Raw genomic sequence first — 22,189 nt, forward strand, 5'->3', positions numbered from 1 at the left:
AAAACAAGTTCAAACTCCTGTGTCCTTCATATATATCCATTCTAAGAAGGTTCCATGCATAAACCTCTTACAATGACCTTGTTTGAGAAAGAAAAACAGGAATAGCCTTACTTTTGCGAGTTAAAGCCAAATTGGTATTTTTGCTATAAAATGAATTCCTTCAGTCAAAACAAGTTCAAACTCTTATTTCCTACATATATATCCATTCTAAGAAGGTTCCATGCATAAACCTCTTTAAATGACCTTGTTTGAGAAAGAAAAACAGGAATAGCCTTACTTTTGCGAGTTAAAGCCAAATTGGTATTTTTGCTATAAAATGATTTCCTTCAGTCACAACAAATTCAAACTAATTTGTCCTTCATATATATCCATTTCTAAGAAGGTTCCATGCATAAACCTCTTTAAATGACCTTGTTTGAGAAAGAAAAACAGGAATAGCCTTCTTTTGCGGAATTAAGACGAAATTCGGATTTTTGCTTATAAACACAAATTTCTTCAGTCAAAACAAGTTCAAACTCCTATGTCCCTCATATTTATCCATTCTAAGAAGGTTCCATGCATAAACCTCTTTAAATGACCTTGTTTGAGAAAGAAAAACAGGAATAGCCTTACTTTTGCGAGTTAAAGCCAAATTGGTATTTTTGCTATAAAATGAATTCCTTCAGTCAAAACAAGTTCAAACTCCTGTGTCCTTCATATATATCCATTCTAAGAAGGTTCCATGCATAAACCTCTTTAAATGACCTTGTTTGAGAAAAAAAAACAGGAATAGCCTTATTTTGCGAAATTAAGACGAAATTCGGATTTTTGCTTATAAACACAAATTCCTTCAGTCAAAACAAGTTCAAACTCCTGTGTCCTTCATATATATCCATTCTAAGAAGGTTCCATGCATAAAACTCTTTAAATGACCTTGTTTGAGAAAGAAAAACAGAAATAGCCTTACTTTTGCGAGTTAAAGCCAAATTGGTATTTTTGCTATAAAATGATTTCCTTCAGTCACAACAAGTTCAAACTAATTTGTCCTTCATATATATCCATTTCTAAGAAGGTTCCATGCATAAACCTCTTACAATGACCTTGTTTGAGAAAGAAAAACAGGAATAGCCTTACTTTTGCGAGTTAAAGCCAAATTGGTATTTTTGCTATAAAATGAATTCCTTCAGTCAAAACAAGTTCAAACTCCTATTTCCTTCATATATATCCATTCTAAGAAGGTTCCATGCATAAACCTCTTTAAATGACCTTGTTTGAGAAAGAAAAACAGGAATAGCCTTCTTTTGCGGAATTAAGACGAAATTCGGATTTTTGCTTATAAACACAAATTCCTTCAGTCAAAACAAGTTCAAACTCCTATGTCCCTCATATATATCCATTCTAAGAAGGTTCCATGCATAAACCTCTTTAAATGACCTTGTTTGAGAAAGAAAAACAGGAATAGCCTTACTTTTGCGAGTTAAAGCCAAATTGGTATTTTTGCTATAAAATGAATTCCTTCAGTCAAAACAAGTTCAAACTCCTGTGTCCTTCATATATATCCATTCTAAGAAGGTTCCATGCATAAACCTCTTTAAATGACCTTGTTTGAGAAAGAAAAACAGGAATAGCCTTCTTTTGCGGAATTAAGACGAAATTCGGATTTTTGCTTATAAACACAAATTCCTTATGTCAAAACAAGTTCAAACTCCTATGTCCCTCATATGTATCCATTCTAAGAAGGTTCCATGCATAAACCTCTTTAAATGACCTTGTTTGAGAAAGAAAAACAGGAATAGCCTTACTTTTGCGAGTTAAAGCCAAATTGGTATTTTTGCTATAAAATGAATTCCTTCAGTCAAAACAATTTCAAACTCCTGTGTCCTTCATATATATCCATTCTAAGAAGGTTCAATGCATAAACCTCTTTAAATGACCTTGTTTGAGAAAGAAAAACAGGAATAGCCTTCTTTTGCGGAATTAAGACGAAATTCGGATTTTTGCTTATAAACACAAATTCCTTCAGTCAAAACAAGTTCAAACTCCTATGTCCCTCATATATATCAATTCTAAGAAGGTTCCATGCATAAACTTCTTTAAATGACCTTGTTTGAGAAAGAAAAACAGGAATAGCCTTACTTTTGCGAGTTAAAGCCAAATTGGTATTTTTGCTATAAAATGAATTCCTTCAGTCAAAACAAGTTCAAACTCCTGTGTCCTTCATATATATCCATTCTAAGAAGGTTCCATGCATAAACCTCTTACAATGACCTTGTTTGAGAAAGAAAAACAGGAATAGCCTTACTTTTGCGAGTTAAAGCCAAATTGGTATTTTTGCTATAAAATGAATTCCTTCAGTCAAAACAAGTTCAAACTCTTATTTCCTACATATATATCCATTCTAAGAAGGTTCCATGCATAAACCTCTTTAAATGACCTTGTTTGAGAAAGAAAAACAGGAATAGCCTTACTTTTGCGAGTTAAAGCCAAATTGGTATTTTTGCTATAAAATGATTTCCTTCAGTCACAACAAGTTCAAACTAATTTGTCCTTCATATATATCCATTTCTAAGAAGGTTCCATGCATAAACCTCTTTAAATGACCTTGTTTGAGAAAGAAAAACAGGAATAGCCTTCTTTTGCGGAATTAAGACGAAATTCGGATTTTTGCTTATAAACACAAATTTCTTCAGTCAAAACAAGTTCAAACTCCTATGTCCCTCATATATATCCATTCTAAGAAGGTTCCATGCATAAACCTCTTTAAATGACCTTGTTTGAGAAAGAAAAACAGGAATAGCCTTACTTTTGCGAGTTAAAGCCAAATTGGTATTTTTGCTATAAAATGAATTCCTCAGTCAAAACAAGTTCAAATTAATTTGTCCTTCATATATATCAATTCAAAGTAGGTTCCATGCATAAACCTCTTACAATGACCTTGTTTGAGTAAGAAAAACAGGAATAGCCTTACTTTTGCGAGTTAAAGCCAAATTGGTGTTTTTGCTATAAAATGAATTCATTCAGTCAAAACAAGTTCAAACTCCTATTTCCTTCATATATATCCATTCTAAGAAGGTTCCATGCATAAACCTCTTTAAATGACCTTGTTTGAGAAAGATAAACAGGAATAGCCTTCTTTTGCGGAATTAAGACGAAATTCGGATTTTTGCTTATAAACACAAATTCCTTCAGTCAAAACAAGTTCAAACTCCTATGTCCCTCATATATATCAATTCTAAGAAGGTTCCATGCATAAACTTCTTTAAATGACCTTGTTTGAGAAAGAAAAACAGGAATAGCCTTACTTTTGCGAGTTAAAGCCAAATTGGTATTTTTGCTATAAAATGAATTCCTTCAGTCAAAACAAGTTCAAACTCCTGTGTCCTTCATATATATCCATTCTAAGAAGGTTCCATGCATAAACCTCTTACAATGACCTTGTTTGAGAAAGAAAAACAGGAATAGCCTTACTTTTGCCAGTTAAAGCCAAATTGGTATTTTTGCTATAAAATGAATTCCTTCAGTCAAAACAAGTTCAAACTACTGTGTCCTTCATATATATCCATTCTAAGAAGGTTCCATGCATAAACCTCTTACAATGACCTTGTTTGAGAAAGAAAAACAGGAATAGCCTTACTTTTGCGAGTTAAAGCCAAATTGGTATTTTTGCTATAAAATGAATTCCTTCAGTCAAAACAAGTTCAAACTCTTATTTCCTACATATATATCCATTCTAAGAAGGTTCCATGCATAAACCTCTTTAAATGACCTTGTTTGAGAAAGAAAAACAGGAATAGCCTTACTTTTGCGAGTTAAAGCCAAATTGGTATTTTTGCTATAAAATGAATTCCTTCAGTCAAAACAAGTTCAAACTCCTGTGTCCTTCATATATATCCATTCTAAGAAGGTTCCATGCATAAACCTCTTACAATGACCTTGTTTGAGAAAGAAAAACAGGAATAGCCTTACTTTTGCGAGTTAAAGCCAAATTGGTATTTTTGCTATAAAATGAATTCCTTCAGTCAAAACAAGTTCAAACTCTTATTTCCTACATATATATCCATTCTAAGAAGGTTCCATGCATAAACTTCTTTAAATGACCTTGTTTGAGAAAGAAAAACAGGAATAGCCTTACTTTTGCGAGTTAAAGCCAAATTGGTATTTTTGCTATAAAATGAATTCCTTCAGTCAAAACAAGTTCAAACTCCTGTGTCCTTCATATATATCCATTCTAAGAAGGTTCCATGCATAAACCTCTTTAAATGACCTTGTTTGGGAAAGAAAAACAGGAATAGCCTTACTTTTGCGAGTTAAAGCCAAATTGGTATTTTTGCTATAAAATGAATTCCTTCAGTCAAAACAAGTTCAAACTCTTATTTCCTACATATATATCCATTCTAAGAAGGTTCCATGCATAAACCTCTTTAAATGACCTTGTTTGAGAAAGAAAAACAGGAATAGCCTTACTTTTGCGAGTTAAAGCCAAATTGGTATTTTTGCTATAAAATGATTTCCTTCAGTCACAACAAGTTCAAACTAATTTGTCCTTCATATATATCCATTTCTAAGAAGGTTCCATGCATAAACCTCTTTAAATGACCTTGTTTGAGAAAGAAAAACAGGAATAGCCTTCTTTTGCGGAATTAAGACGAAATTCGGATTTTTGCTTATAAACACAAATTTCTTCAGTCAAAACAAGTTCAAACTCCTATGTCCCTCATATATATCCATTCTAAGAAGGTTCCATGCATAAACCTCTTTAAATGACCTTGTTTGAGAAAGAAAAACAGGAATAGCCTTACTTTTGCGAGTTAAAGCCAAATTGGTATTTTTGCTATAAAATGAATTCCTCAGTCAAAACAAGTTCAAATTAATTTGTCCTTCATATATATCAATTCAAAGTAGGTTCCATGCATAAACCTCTTACAATGACCTTGTTTGAGTAAGAAAAACAGGAATAGCCTTACTTTTGCGAGTTAAAGCCAAATTGGTGTTTTTGCTATAAAATGAATTCATTCAGTCAAAACAAGTTCAAACTCCTATTTCCTTCATATATATCCATTCTAAGAAGGTTCCATGCATAAACCTCTTTAAATGACCTTGTTTGAGAAAGATAAACAGGAATAGCCTTCTTTTGCGGAATTAAGACGAAATTCGGATTTTTGCTTATAAACACAAATTCCTTCAGTCAAAACAAGTTCAAACTCCTATGTCCCTCATATATATCAATTCTAAGAAGGTTCCATGCATAAACTTCTTTAAATGACCTTGTTTGAGAAAGAAAAACAGGAATAGCCTTACTTTTGCGAGTTAAAGCCAAATTGGTATTTTTGCTATAAAATGAATTCCTTCAGTCAAAACAAGTTCAAACTCCTGTGTCCTTCATATATATCCATTCTAAGAAGGTTCCATGCATAAACCTCTTACAATGACCTTGTTTGAGAAAGAAAAACAGGAATAGCCTTACTTTTGCCAGTTAAAGCCAAATTGGTATTTTTGCTATAAAATGAATTCCTTCAGTCAAAACAAGTTCAAACTACTGTGTCCTTCATATATATCCATTCTAAGAAGGTTCCATGCATAAACCTCTTACAATGACCTTGTTTGAGAAAGAAAAACAGGAATAGCCTTACTTTTGCGAGTTAAAGCCAAATTGGTATTTTTGCTATAAAATGAATTCCTTCAGTCAAAACAAGTTCAAACTCTTATTTCCTACATATATATCCATTCTAAGAAGGTTCCATGCATAAACCTCTTTAAATGACCTTGTTTGAGAAAGAAAAACAGGAATAGCCTTACTTTTGCGAGTTAAAGCCAAATTGGTATTTTTGCTATAAAATGAATTCCTTCAGTCAAAACAAGTTCAAACTCCTGTGTCCTTCATATATATCCATTCTAAGAAGGTTCCATGCATAAACCTCTTACAATGACCTTGTTTGAGAAAGAAAAACAGGAATAGCCTTACTTTTGCGAGTTAAAGCCAAATTGGTATTTTTGCTATAAAATGAATTCCTTCAGTCAAAACAAGTTCAAACTCTTATTTCCTACATATATATCCATTCTAAGAAGGTTCCATGCATAAACTTCTTTAAATGACCTTGTTTGAGAAAGAAAAACAGGAATAGCCTTACTTTTGCGAGTTAAAGCCAAATTGGTATTTTTGCTATAAAATGAATTCCTTCAGTCAAAACAAGTTCAAACTCCTGTGTCCTTCATATATATCCATTCTAAGAAGGTTCAATGCATAAACCTCTTTAAATGACCTTGTTTGAGAAAGAAAAACAGGAATAGCCTTCTTTTGCGGAATTAAGACGAAATTCGGATTTTTGCTTATAAACACAAATTCCTTCAGTCAAAACAAGTTCAAACTCCTATGTCCCTCATATATATCAATTCTAAGAAGGTTCCATGCATAAACTTCTTTAAATGACCTTGTTTGAGAAAGAAAAACAGGAATAGCCTTACTTTTGCGAGTTAAAGCCAAATTGGTATTTTTGCTATAAAATGAATTCCTTCAGTCAAAACAAGTTCAAACTCTTATTTCCTACATATATATCCATTCTAAGAAGGTTCCATGCATAAACCTCTTTAAATGACCTTGTTTGAGAAAGAAAAACAGGAATAGCCTTACTTTTGCGAGTTAAAGCCAAATTGGTATTTTTGCTATAAAATGATTTCCTTCAGTCACAACAAGTTCAAACTAATTTGTCCTTCATATATATCCATTTCTAAGAAGGTTCCATGCATAAACCTCTTTAAATGACCTTGTTTGAGAAAGAAAAACAGGAATAGCCTTCTTTTGCGGAATTAAGACGAAATTCGGATTTTTGCTTATAAACACAAATTTCTTCAGTCAAAACAAGTTCAAACTCCTATGTCCCTCATATATATCCATTCTAAGAAGGTTCCATGCATAAACCTCTTTAAATGACCTTGTTTGAGAAAGAAAAACAGGAATAGCCTTACTTTTGCGAGTTAAAGCCAAATTGGTATTTTTGCTATAAAATGAATTCCTCAGTCAAAACAAGTTCAAATTAATTTGTCCTTCATATATATCAATTCAAAGTAGGTTCCATGCATAAACCTCTTACAATGACCTTGTTTGAGTAAGAAAAACAGGAATAGCCTTACTTTTGCGAGTTAAAGCCAAATTGGTGTTTTTGCTATAAAATGAATTCATTCAGTCAAAACAAGTTCAAACTCCTATTTCCTTCATATATATCCATTCTAAGAAGGTTCCATGCATAAACCTCTTTAAATGACCTTGTTTGAGAAAGATAAACAGGAATAGCCTTCTTTTGCGGAATTAAGACGAAATTCGGATTTTTGCTTATAAACACAAATTCCTTCAGTCAAAACAAGTTCAAACTCCTATGTCCCTCATATATATCAATTCTAAGAAGGTTCCATGCATAAACTTCTTTAAATGACCTTGTTTGAGAAAGAAAAACAGGAATAGCCTTACTTTTGCGAGTTAAAGCCAAATTGGTATTTTTGCTATAAAATGAATTCCTTCAGTCAAAACAAGTTCAAACTCCTGTGTCCTTCATATATATCCATTCTAAGAAGGTTCCATGCATAAACCTCTTACAATGACCTTGTTTGAGAAAGAAAAACAGGAATAGCCTTACTTTTGCCAGTTAAAGCCAAATTGGTATTTTTGCTATAAAATGAATTCCTTCAGTCAAAACAAGTTCAAACTACTGTGTCCTTCATATATATCCATTCTAAGAAGGTTCCATGCATAAACCTCTTACAATGACCTTGTTTGAGAAAGAAAAACAGGAATAGCCTTCTTTTGCGGAATTAAGACGAAATTCGGATTTTTGCTTATAAACACAAATTCCTTCAGTCAAAACAAGTTCAAACTCCTATGTCCCTCATATATATCAATTCTAAGAAGGTTCCATGCATAAACTTCTTTAAATGACCTTGTTTGAGAAAGAAAAACAGGAATAGCCTTACTTTTGCGAGTTAAAGCCAAATTGGTATTTTTGCTATAAAATGAATTCCTTCAGTCAAAACAAGTTCAAACTCCTGTGTCCTTCATATATATCCATTCTAAGAAGGTTCAATGCATAAACCTCTTTAAATGACCTTGTTTGAGAAAGAAAAACAGGAATAGCCTTCTTTTGCGGAATTAAGACGAAATTCGGATTTTTGCTTATAAACACAAATTCCTTCAGTCAAAACAAGTTCAAACTCCTATGTCCCTCATATATATCAATTCTAAGAAGGTTCCATGCATAAACTTCTTTAAATGACCTTGTTTGAGAAAGAAAAACAGGAATAGCCTTACTTTTGCGAGTTAAAGCCAAATTGGTATTTTTGCTATAAAATGAATTCCTTCAGTCAAAACAAGTTCAAACTCTTATTTCCTACATATATATCCATTCTAAGAAGGTTCCATGCATAAACCTCTTTAAATGACCTTGTTTGAGAAAGAAAAACAGGAATAGCCTTCTTTTGCGGAATTAAGACGAAATTCGGATTTTTGCTTATAAACACAAATTCCTTCAGTCAAAACAAGTTCAAACTCCTATGTCCCTCATATATATCAATTCTAAGAAGGTTCCATGCATAAACTTCTTTAAATGACCTTGTTTGAGAAAGAAAAACAGGAATAGCCTTACTTTTGCGAGTTAAAGCCAAATTGGTATTTTTGCTATAAAATGAATTCCTTCAGTCAAAACAAGTTCAAACTCCTGTGTCCTTCATATATATCCATTCTAAGAAGGTTCCATGCATAAACCTCTTACAATGACCTTGTTTGAGAAAGAAAAACAGGAATAGCCTTACTTTTGCCAGTTAAAGCCAAATTGGTATTTTTGCTATAAAATGAATTCCTTCAGTCAAAACAAGTTCAAACTACTGTGTCCTTCATATATATCCATTCTAAGAAGGTTCCAATGCATAAACCTCTTACAATGACCTTGTTTGAGAAAGAAAAACAGGAATAGCCTTACTTTTGCGAGTTAAAGCCAAATTGGTATTTTTGCTATAAAATGAATTCCTTCAGTCAAAACAAGTTCAAACTCTTATTTCCTACATATATATCCATTCTAAGAAGGTTCCATGCATAAACCTCTTTAAATGACCTTGTTTGAGAAAGAAAAACAGGAATAGCCTTACTTTTGCGAGTTAAAGCCAAATTGGTATTTTTGCTATAAAATGAATTCCTTCAGTCAAAACAAGTTCAAACTCCTGTGTCCTTCATATATATCCATTCTAAGAAGGTTCCATGCATAAACCTCTTACAATGACCTTGTTTGAGAAAGAAAAACAGGAATAGCCTTACTTTTGCGAGTTAAAGCCAAATTGGTATTTTTGCTATAAAATGAATTCCTTCAGTCAAAACAAGTTCAAACTCCTGTGTCCTTCATATATATCCATTCTAAGAAGGTTCCATGCATAAACCTCTTACAATGACCTTGTTTGAGAAAGAAAAACAGGAATAGCCTTACTTTTGCGAGTTAAAGCCAAATTGGTATTTTTGCTATAAAATGAATTCCTTCAGTCAAAACAAGTTCAAACTCTTATTTCCTACATATATATCCATTCTAAGAAGGTTCCATGCATAAACTTCTTTAAATGACCTTGTTTGAGAAAGAAAAACAGGAATAGCCTTACTTTTGCGAGTTAAAGCCAAATTGGTATTTTTGCTATAAAATGAATTCCTTCAGTCAAAACAAGTTCAAACTCCTGTGTCCTTCATATATATCCATTCTAAGAAGGTTCAATGCATAAACCTCTTTAAATGACCTTGTTTGAGAAAGAAAAACAGGAATAGCCTTCTTTTGCGGAATTAAGACGAAATTCGGATTTTTGCTTATAAACACAAATTCCTTCAGTCAAAACAAGTTCAAACTCCTATGTCCCTCATATATATCAATTCTAAGAAGGTTCCATGCATAAACTTCTTTAAATGACCTTGTTTGAGAAAGAAAAACAGGAATAGCCTTACTTTTGCGAGTTAAAGCCAAATTGGTATTTTTGCTATAAAATGAATTCCTTCAGTCAAAACAAGTTCAAACTCTTATTTCCTACATATATATCCATTCTAAGAAGGTTCCATGCATAAACCTCTTTAAATGACCTTGTTTGAGAAAGAAAAACAGGAATAGCCTTACTTTTGCGAGTTAAAGCCAAATTGGTATTTTTGCTATAAAATGATTTCCTTCAGTCACAACAAGTTCAAACTAATTTGTCCTTCATATATATCCATTTCTAAGAAGGTTCCATGCATAAACCTCTTTAAATGACCTTGTTTGAGAAAGAAAAACAGGAATAGCCTTCTTTTGCGGAATTAAGACGAAATTCGGATTTTTGCTTATAAACACAAATTTCTTCAGTCAAAACAAGTTCAAACTCCTATGTCCCTCATATATATCCATTCTAAGAAGGTTCCATGCATAAACCTCTTTAAATGACCTTGTTTGAGAAAGAAAAACAGGAATAGCCTTACTTTTGCGAGTTAAAGCCAAATTGGTATTTTTGCTATAAAATGAATTCCTCAGTCAAAACAAGTTCAAATTAATTTGTCCTTCATATATATCAATTCAAAGTAGGTTCCATGCATAAACCTCTTACAATGACCTTGTTTGAGTAAGAAAAACAGGAATAGCCTTACTTTTGCGAGTTAAAGCCAAATTGGTGTTTTTGCTATAAAATGAATTCATTCAGTCAAAACAAGTTCAAACTCCTATTTCCTTCATATATATCCATTCTAAGAAGGTTCCATGCATAAACCTCTTTAAATGACCTTGTTTGAGAAAGATAAACAGGAATAGCCTTCTTTTGCGGAATTAAGACGAAATTCGGATTTTTGCTTATAAACACAAATTCCTTCAGTCAAAACAAGTTCAAACTCCTATGTCCCTCATATATATCAATTCTAAGAAGGTTCCATGCATAAACTTCTTTAAATGACCTTGTTTGAGAAAGAAAAACAGGAATAGCCTTACTTTTGCGAGTTAAAGCCAAATTGGTATTTTTGCTATAAAATGAATTCCTTCAGTCAAAACAAGTTCAAACTCCTGTGTCCTTCATATATATCCATTCTAAGAAGGTTCCATGCATAAACCTCTTACAATGACCTTGTTTGAGAAAGAAAAACAGGAATAGCCTTACTTTTGCCAGTTAAAGCCAAATTGGTATTTTTGCTATAAAATGAATTCCTTCAGTCAAAACAAGTTCAAACTACTGTGTCCTTCATATATATCCATTCTAAGAAGGTTCCATGCATAAACCTCTTACAATGACCTTGTTTGAGAAAGAAAAACAGGAATAGCCTTACTTTTGCGAGTTAAAGCCAAATTGGTATTTTTGCTATAAAATGAATTCCTTCAGTCAAAACAAGTTCAAACTCTTATTTCCTACATATATATCCATTCTAAGAAGGTTCCATGCATAAACCTCTTTAAATGACCTTGTTTGAGAAAGAAAAACAGGAATAGCCTTACTTTTGCGAGTTAAAGCCAAATTGGTATTTTTGCTATAAAATGAATTCCTTCAGTCAAAACAAGTTCAAACTCCTGTGTCCTTCATATATATCCATTCTAAGAAGGTTCCATGCATAAACCTCTTACAATGACCTTGTTTGAGAAAGAAAAACAGGAATAGCCTTACTTTTGCGAGTTAAAGCCAAATTGGTATTTTTGCTATAAAATGAATTCCTTCAGTCAAAACAAGTTCAAACTCCTGTGTCCTTCATATATATCCATTCTAAGAAGGTTCCATGCATAAACCTCTTTAAATGACCTTGTTTGAGAAAAAAAAACAGGAATAGCCTTATTTTGCGAAATTAAGACGAAATTCGGATTTTTGCTTATAAAAACAAATTCCTTCAGTCAAAACAAGTTCAAACTCCTATGTCCCTCATATATATCCATTCTAAGAAGGTTCCATGCATAAACCTCTTACAATGACCTTGTTTGAGAAAGAAAAACAGGAATAGCCTTACTTTTGCGAGTTAAAGCCAAATTGGTATTTTTGCTATAAAATGAATTCCTTCAGTCAAAACAAGTTCAAACTCCTGTGTCCTTCATATATATCCATTCTAAGAAGGTTCCATGCATAAACCTCTTTAAATGACCTTGTTTGAGAAAGAAAAACAGGAATAGCTTTACTTTTGCGAGTTAAAGCCAAATTGGTATTTTTGCTATAAAATGAATTCCTTCAGTCAAAACAAGTTCAAACTCCTGTGTCCTTCATATATATCCATTCTAAGAAGGTTCCATGCATAAAACTCTTTAAATGACCTTGTTTGAGAAAGAAAAACAGAAATAGCCTTACTTTTGCGAGTTAAAGCCAAATTGGTATTTTTGCTATAAAATGATTTCCTTCAGTCACAACAAGTTCAAACTAATTTGTCCTTCATATATATCCATTTCTAAGAAGGTTCCATGCATAAACCTCTTACAATGACCTTGTTTGAGAAAGAAAAACAGGAATAGCCTTACTTTTGCGAGTTAAAGCCAAATTGGTATTTTTGCTATAAAATGAATTCCTTCAGTCAAAACAAGTTCAAACTCCTATTTCCTTCATATATATCCATTCTAAGAAGGTTCCATGCATAAACCTCTTTAAATGACCTTGTTTGAGAAAGAAAAACAGGAATAGCCTTCTTTTGCGGAATTAAGACGAAATTCGGATTTTTGCTTATAAACACAAATTCCTTCAGTCAAAACAAGTTCAAACTCCTATGTCCCTCATATATATCCATTCTAAGAAGGTTCCATGCATAAACCTCTTTAAATGACCTTGTTTGAGAAAGAAAAACAGGAATAGCCTTACTTTTGCGAGTTAAAGCCAAATTGGTATTTTTGCTATAAAATGAATTCCTTCAGTCAAAACAAGTTCAAACTCCTGTGTCCTTCATATATATCCATTCTAAGAAGGTTCCATGCATAAACCTCTTTAAATGACCTTGTTTGAGAAAGAAAAACAGGAATAGCCTTCTTTTGCGGAATTAAGACGAAATTCGGATTTTTGCTTATAAACACAAATTCCTTCAGTCAAAACAAGTTCAAACTCCTATGTCCCTCATATATATCCATTCTAAGAAGGTTCCATGCATAAACCTCTTTAAATGACCTTGTTTGAGAAAGAAAAACAGGAATAGCCTTACTTTTGCGAGTTAAAGCCAAATTGGTATTTTTGCTATAAAATGAATTCCTTCAGTCAAAACAAGTTCAAACTCCTGTGTCCTTCATATATATCCATTCTAAGAAGGTTCCATGCATAAACCTCTTTAAATGACCTTGTTTGAGAAAGAAAAACAGGAATAGCGTTACTTTTGCGAGTTAAAGCCAAATTGGTATTTTTGCTATAAAATGATTTCCTTCAGTCACAACAAGTTCAAACTAATTTGTCCTTCATATATATCCATTTCTAAGAAGGTTCCATGCATAAAACTCTTTAAATGACCTTGTTTGAGAAAGAAAAACAGGAATAGCGTTACTTTTGCGAGTTAAAGCCAAATTGGTATTTTTGCTATAAAATGAATTCCTTCAGTCAAAACAAGTTCAAATTAATTTGTCCTTCATATATATCAATTCAAAGTAGGTTCCATGCATAAACTTCTTTAAATGACCTTGTTTGAGAAATAAAAACAGGAATAGCCTTACTTTTGCGAGTTAAAGCCAAATTGGTATTTTTGCTTATAAACACAAATTCCTTCAGTCAAAACAAGTTCAAACTCCTATGTCCCTCATATATATCAATTCTAAGAAGGTTCCATGCATAAACTTCTTTAAATGACCTTGTTTGAGAAAGAAAAACAGGAATAGCCTTACTTTTGCGAGTTAAAGCCAAATTGGTATTTTTGCTATAAAATGATTTCCTTCAGTCACAACAAGTTCAAACTAATTTGTCCTTCATATATATCCATTTCTAAGAAGGTTCCATGCATAAAACTCTTTAAATGACCTTGTTTGAGAAAGAAAAACAGGAATAGCGTTACTTTTGCGAGTTAAAGCCAAATTGGTATTTTTGCTATAAAATGAATTCCTTCAGTCAAAACAAGTTCAAATTAATTTGTCCTTCATATATATCAATTCAAAGTAGGTTCCATGCATAAACTTCTTTAAATGACCTTGTTTGAGAAATAAAAACAGGAATAGCCTTACTTTTGCGAGTTAAAGCCAAATTGGTATTTTTGCTATAAAATGAATTCCTTCAGTCAAAACAAGTTCAAACTCCTGTGTCCTTCATATATATCCATTCTAAGAAGGTTCCATGCATAAACCTCTTTAAATGACCTTGTTTGGGAAAGAAAAACAGGAATAGCCTTACTTTTGCGAGTTAAAGCCAAATTGGTATTTTTGCTATAATTTGATTTCCTTCAGTCACAACAAGTTCAAACTCTTATTTCCTACATATATATCCATTCTAAGAAGGTTCCATGCATAAACCTCTTTAAATGACCTTGTTTGAGAAAGAAAAACAGGAATAGCCTTACTTTTGCGAGTTAAAGCCAAATTGGTATTTTTGCTATAAAATGATTTCCTTCAGTCACAACAAGTTCAAACTAATTTGTCCTTCATATATATCCATTTCTAAGAAGGTTCCATGCATAAACCTCTTTAAATGACCTTGTTTGAGAAAGAAAAACAGGAATAGCCTTACTTTTGCGAGTTAAAGCCAAATTGGTATTTTTGCTATAAAATGAATTCCTTCAGTCAAAACAAGTTCAAACTCTTATTTCCTACATATATATCCATTCTAAGAAGGTTCCATGCATAAACCTCTTTAAATGACCTTGTTTGAGAAAGAAAAACAGGAATAGCCTTACTTTTGCGAGTTAAAGCCAAATTGGTATTTTTGCTATAAAATGAATTCCTTCAGTCAACACAAGTTCAAACTCCTGTGTCCTTCATATATATCCATTCTAAGAAGGTTCCATGCATAAACCTCTTTAAATGACCTTGTTTGAGAAAGAAAAACAGGAATAGCCTTCTTTTGCGGAATTAAGACGAAATTCGGATTTTTGCTTATAAACACAAATTCCTTCAGTCAAAACAAGTTCAAACTCCTATGTCCCTCATATATATCCATTCTAAGAAGGTTCCATGCATAAACCTCTTTAAATGACCTTGTTTGAGAAAGAAAAACAGGAATAGCCTTACTTTTGCGAGTTAAAGCCAAATTGGTATTTTTGCTATAAAATGAATTCCTTCAGTCAAAACAAGTTCAAACTCCTGTGTCCTTCATATATATCCATTCTAAGAAGGTTCCATGCATAAACCTCTTTAAATGACCTTGTTTGAGAAAGAAAAACAGGAATAGCCTTACTTTTGCGAGTTAAAGCCAAATTGGTATTTTTGCTATAAAATGAATTCCTTCAGTCAAAACAAGTTCAAACTCCTGTGTCCTTCATATATATCCATTCTAAGAAGGTTCCATGCATAAACCTCTTTAAATGACCTTGTTTGAGAAAGAAAAACAGGAATAGCCTTCTTTTGCGGAATTAAGACGAAATTCGGATTTTTGCTTATAAACACAAATTCCTTCAGTCAAAACAAGTTCAAACTCCTATGTCCCTCATATGTATCCATTCTAAGAAGGTTCCATGCATAAACCTCTTTAAATGACCTTGTTTGAGAAAGAAAAACAGGAATAGCCTTACTTTTGCGAGTTAAAGCCAAATTGGTATTTTTGCTATAAAATGAATTCCTTCAGTCAAAAAGAGTTCAAACTCCTGTGTCCTTCATATATATGCATTCTAAGAAGGTTCAATGCATAAACCTCTTTAAATGACCTTGTTTGAGAAAGAAAAACAGGAATAGCCTTCTTTTGCGGAATTAAGACGAAATTCGGATTTTTGCTTATAAACACAAATTCCTTCAGTCAAAACAAGTTCAAACTCCTATGTCCCTCATATATATCCATTCTAAGAAGGTTCCATGCATAAACCTCTTTAAATGACCTTGTTTGAGAAAGAAAAACAGGAATAGCCTTACTTTTGCGAGTTAAAGCCAAATTGGTATTTTTGCTATAAAATGAATTCCTTCAGTCAAAACAAGTTCAAACTCTTATTTCCTACATATATATCCATTCTAAGAAGGTTCCATGCATAAACCTCTTTAAATGACCTTGTTTGAGAAAGAAAAACAGGAAAAGCCTTACTTTTGCGAGTTAAAGCCAAATTGGTATTTTTGCTATAAAATGAATTCCTTCAGTCAACACAAGTTCAAACTCCTGTGTCCTTCATATATATCCATTCTAAGAAGGTTCCATGCATAAACCTCTTTAAATGACCTTGTTTGAGAAAGAAAAACAGGAATAGCCTTCTTTTGCGGAATTAAGACGAAATTCGGATTTTTGCTTATAAACACAAATTCCTTCAGTCAAAACAAGTTCAAACTCCTATGTCCCTCATATATATCCATTCTAAGAAGGTTCCATGCATAAACCTCTTTAAATGACCTTGTTTGAGAAAGAAAAACAGGAATAGCCTTACTTTTGCGAGTTAAAGCCAAATTGGTATTTTTGCTATAAAATGAATTCCTTCAGTCAAAACAAGTTCAAACTCCTGTGTCCTTCATATATATCCATTCTAAGAAGGTTCCATGCATAAACCTCTTTAAATGACCTTGTTTGAGAAAGAAAAACAGGAATAGCGTTACTTTTGCGAGTTAAAGCCAAATTGGTATTTTTGCTATAAAATGATTTCCTTCAGTCACAACAAGTTCAAACTAATTTGTCCTTCATATATATCCATTTCTAAGAAGGTTCCATGCATAAAACTCTTTAAATGACCTTGTTTGAGAAAGAAAAACAGGAATAGCGTTACTTTTGCGAGTTAAAGCCAAATTGGTATTTTTGCTATAAAATGAATTCCTTCAGTCAAAACAAGTTCAAATTAATTTGTCCTTCATATATATCAATTCAAAGTAGGTTCCATGCATAAACTTCTTTAAATGACCTTGTTTGAGAAATAAAAACAGGAATAGCCTTACTTTTGCGAGTTAAAGCCAAATTGGTATTTTTGCTTATAAACACAAATTCCTTCAGTCAAAACAAGTTCAAACTCCTATGTCCCTCATATATATCAATTCTAAGAAGGTTCCATGCATAAACTTCTTTAAATGACCTTGTTTGAGAAAGAAAAACAGGAATAGCCTTACTTTTGCGAGTTAAAGCCAAATTGGTATTTTTGCTATAAAATGATTTCCTTCAGTCACAACAAGTTCAAACTAATTTGTCCTTCATATATATCCATTTCTAAGAAGGTTCCATGCATAAACCTCTTTAAATGACCTTGTTTGAGAAAGAAAAACAGGAATAGCCTTCTTTTGCGGAATTAAGACGAAATTCGGATTTTTGCTTATAAACACAAATTCCTTCAGTCAAAACAAGTTCAAACTCCTATGTCCCTCATATGTATCCATTCTAAGAAGGTTCCATGCATAAACCTCTTTAAATGACCTTGTTTGAGAAAGAAAAACAGGAATAGCCTTACTTTTGCGAGTTAAAGCCAAATTGGTATTTTTGCTATAAAATGAATTCCTTCAGTCAAAAAGAGTTCAAACTCCTGTGTCCTTCATATATATGCATTCTAAGAAGGTTCAATGCATAAACCTCTTTAAATGACCTTGTTTGAGAAAGAAAAACAGGAATAGCCTTCTTTTGCGGAATTAAGACGAAATTCGGATTTTTGCTTATAAACACAAATTCCTTCAGTCAAAACAAGTTCAAACTCCTATGTCCCTCATATATATCCATTCTAAGAAGGTTCCATGCATAAACCTCTTTAAATGACCTTGTTTGAGAAAGAAAAACAGGAATAGCCTTACTTTTGCGAGTTAAAGCCAAATTGGTATTTTTGCTATAAAATGAATTCCTTCAGTCAAAACAAGTTCAAACTCTTATTTCCTACATATATATCCATTCTAAGAAGGTTCCATGCATAAACCTCTTTAAATGACCTTGTTTGAGAAAGAAAAACAGGAAAAGCCTTACTTTTGCGAGTTAAAGCCAAATTGGTATTTTTGCTATAAAATGAATTCCTTCAGTCAACACAAGTTCAAACTCCTGTGTCCTTCATATATATCCATTCTAAGAAGGTTCCATGCATAAACCTCTTTAAATGACCTTGTTTGAGAAAGAAAAACAGGAATAGCCTTCTTTTGCGGAATTAAGACGAAATTCGGATTTTTGCTTATAAACACAAATTCCTTCAGTCAAAACAAGTTCAAACTCCTATGTCCCTCATATATATCCATTCTAAGAAGGTTCCATGCATAAACCTCTTTAAATGACCTTGTTTGAGAAAGAAAAACAGGAATAGCCTTACTTTTGCGAGTTAAAGCCAAATTGGTATTTTTGCTATAAAATGATTTCCTTCAGTCACAACAAGTTCAAACTAATTTGTCCTTCATATATATCCATTTCTAAGAAGGTTCCATGCATAAAACTCTTTAAATGACCTTGTTTGAGAAAGAAAAACAGGAATAGCGTTACTTTTGCGAGTTAAAGCCAAATTGGTATTTTTGCTATAAAATGAATTCCTTCAGTCAAAACAAGTTCAAATTAATTTGTCCTTCATATATATCAATTCAAAGTAGGTTCCATGCATAAACTTCTTTAAATGACCTTGTTTGAGAAATAAAAACAGGAATAGCCTTACTTTTGCGAGTTAAAGCCAAATTGGTATTTTTGCTTATAAACACAAATTCCTTCAGTCAAAACAAGTTCAAACTCCTATGTCCCTCATATATATCAATTCTAAGAAGGTTCCATGCATAAACTTCTTTAAATGACCTTGTTTGAGAAAGAAAAACAGGAATAGCCTTACTTTTGCGAGTTAAAGCCAAATTGGTATTTTTGCTATAAAATGATTTCCTTCAGTCACAACAAGTTCAAACTAATTTGTCCTTCATATATATCCATTTCTAAGAAGGTTCCATGCATAAACCTCTTTAAATGACCTTGTTTGAGAAAGAAAAACAGGAATAGCGTTACTTTTGCGAGTTAAAGCCAAATTGGTATTTTTGCTATAAAATGAATTCCTTCAGTCAAAACAAGTTCAAATTAATTTGTCCTTCATATATATCAATTCAAAGTAGGTTCCATGCATAAACTTCTTTAAATGACCTTGTTTGAGAAATAAAAACAGGAATAGCCTTACTTTTGCGAGTTAAAGCCAAATTGGTATTTTTGCTTATAAACACAAATTCCTTCAGTCAAAACAAGTTCAAACTCCTATGTCCCTCATATATATCAATTCTAAGAAGCTTCCATGCATAAACTTCTTTAAATGACCTTGTTTGAGAAAGAAAAACAGGAATAGCCTTACTTTTGCGAGTTAAAGCCAAATTGGTATTTTTGCTATAAAATGATTTCCTTCAGTCACAACAAGTTCAAACTCTTATTTCCTACATATATATCCATTCTAAGAAGGTTCCATGCATAAACCTCTTTAAATGACCTTGTTTGAGAAAGAAAAACAGGAATAGCCTTACTTTTGCGAGTTAAAGCCAAATTGGTATTTTTGCTATAAAATGATTTCCTTCAGTCACAACAAGTTCAAACTAATTTGTCCTTCATATATATCCATTTCTAAGAAGGTTCCATGCATAAACCTCTTTAAATGACCTTGTTTGAGAAAGAAAAACAGGAATAGCCTTACTTTTGCGAGTTAAAGCCAAATTGGTATTTTTGCTATAAAATGAATTCCTTCAGTCAAAACAAGTTCAAACTCTTATTTCCTACATATATATCCATTCTAAGAAGGTTCCATGCATAAACCTCTTTAAATGACCTTGTTTGAGAAAGAAAAACAGGAATAGCCTTACTTTTGCGAGTTAAAGCCAAATTGGTATTTTTGCTATAAAATGAATTCCTTCAGTCAACACAAGTTCAAACTCCTGTGTCCTTCATATATATCCATTCTAAGAAGGTTCCATGCATAAACCTCTTTAAATGACCTTGTTTGAGAAAGAAAAACAGGAATAGCCTTCTTTTGCGGAATTAAGACGAAATTCGGATTTTTGCTTATAAACACAAATTCCTTCAGTCAAAACAAGTTCAAACTCCTATGTCCCTCATATATATCCATTCTAAGAAGGTTCCATGCATAAACCTCTTTAAATGACCTTGTTTGAGAAAGAAAAACAGGAATAGCCTTACTTTTGCGAGTTAAAGCCAAATTGGTATTTTTGCTATAAAATGAATTCCTTCAGTCAAAACAAGTTCAAACTCCTGTGTCCTTCATATATATCCATTCTAAGAAGGTTCCATGCATAAACCTCTTTAAATGACCTTGTTTGAGAAAGAAAAACAGGAATAGCCTTACTTTTGCGAGTTAAAGCCAAATTGGTATTTTTGCTATAAAATGAATTCCTTCAGTCAAAACAAGTTCAAACTCCTGTGTCCTTCATATATATCCATTCTAAGAAGGTTCCATGCATAAACCTCTTTAAATGACCTTGTTTGAGAAAGAAAAACAGGAATAGCCTTCTTTTGCGGAATTAAGACGAAATTCGGATTTTTGCTTATAAACACAAATTCCTTCAGTCAAAACAAGTTCAAACTCCTATGTCCCTCATATGTATCCATTCTAAGAAGGTTCCATGCATAAACCTCTTTAAATGACCTTGTTTGAGAAAGAAAAACAGGAATAGCCTTACTTTTGCGAGTTAAAGCCAAATTGGTATTTTTGCTATAAAATGAATTCCTTCAGTCAAAAAGAGTTCAAACTCCTGTGTCCTTCATATATATGCATTCTAAGAAGGTTCAATGCATAAACCTCTTTAAATGACCTTGTTTGAGAAAGAAAAACAGGAATAGCCTTCTTTTGCGGAATTAAGACGAAATTCGGATTTTTGCTTATAAACACAAATTCCTTCAGTCAAAACAAGTTCAAACTCCTATGTCCCTCATATATATCCATTCTAAGAAGGTTCCATGCATAAACCTCTTTAAATGACCTTGTTTGAGAAAGAAAAACAGGAATAGCCTTACTTTTGCGAGTTAAAGCCAAATTGGTATTTTTGCTATAAAATGAATTCCTTCAGTCAAAACAAGTTCAAACTCTTATTTCCTACATATATATCCATTCTAAGAAGGTTCCATGCATAAACCTCTTTAAATGACCTTGTTTGAGAAAGAAAAACAGGAAAAGCCTTACTTTTGCGAGTTAAAGCCAAATTGGTATTTTTGCTATAAAATGAATTCCTTCAGTCAACACAAGTTCAAACTCCTGTGTCCTTCATATATATCCATTCTAAGAAGGTTCCATGCATAAACCTCTTTAAATGACCTTGTTTGAGAAAGAAAAACAGGAATAGCCTTCTTTTGCGGAATTAAGACGAAATTCGGATTTTTGCTTATAAACACAAATTCCTTCAGTCAAAACAAGTTCAAACTCCTATGTCCCTCATATATATCCATTCTAAGAAGGTTCCATGCATAAACCTCTTTAAATGACCTTGTTTGAGAAAGAAAAACAGGAATAGCCTTACTTTTGCGAGTTAAAGCCAAATTGGTATTTTTGCTATAAAATGAATTCCTTCAGTCAAAACAAGTTCAAACTCCTGTGTCCTTCATATATATCCATTCTAAGAAGGTTCCATGCATAAACCTCTTTAAATGACCTTGTTTGAGAAAGAAAAACAGGAATAGCGTTACTTTTGCGAGTTAAAGCCAAATTGGTATTTTTGCTATAAAATGATTTCCTTCAGTCACAACAAGTTCAAACTAATTTGTCCTTCATATATATCCATTTCTAAGAAGGTTCCATGCATAAAACTCTTTAAATGACCTTGTTTGAGAAAGAAAAACAGGAATAGCGTTACTTTTGCGAGTTAAAGCCAAATTGGTATTTTTGCTATAAAATGAATTCCTTCAGTCAAAACAAGTTCAAATTAATTTGTCCTTCATATATATCAATTCAAAGTAGGTTCCATGCATAAACTTCTTTAAATGACCTTGTTTGAGAAATAAAAACAGGAATAGCCTTACTTTTGCGAGTTAAAGCCAAATTGGTATTTTTGCTTATAAACACAAATTCCTTCAGTCAAAACAAGTTCAAACTCCTATGTCCCTCATATATATCAATTCTAAGAAGGTTCCATGCATAAACTTCTTTAAATGACCTTGTTTGAGAAAGAAAAACAGGAATAGCCTTACTTTTGCGAGTTAAAGCCAAATTGGTATTTTTGCTATAAAATGATTTCCTTCAGTCACAACAAGTTCAAACTAATTTGTC

Source organism: Odontesthes bonariensis, chromosome 4, assembly GCF_027942865.1.
Source record: "Odontesthes bonariensis isolate fOdoBon6 chromosome 4, fOdoBon6.hap1, whole genome shotgun sequence".
NCBI classification, from domain to species: domain Eukaryota; kingdom Metazoa; phylum Chordata; class Actinopteri; order Atheriniformes; family Atherinopsidae; genus Odontesthes; species Odontesthes bonariensis.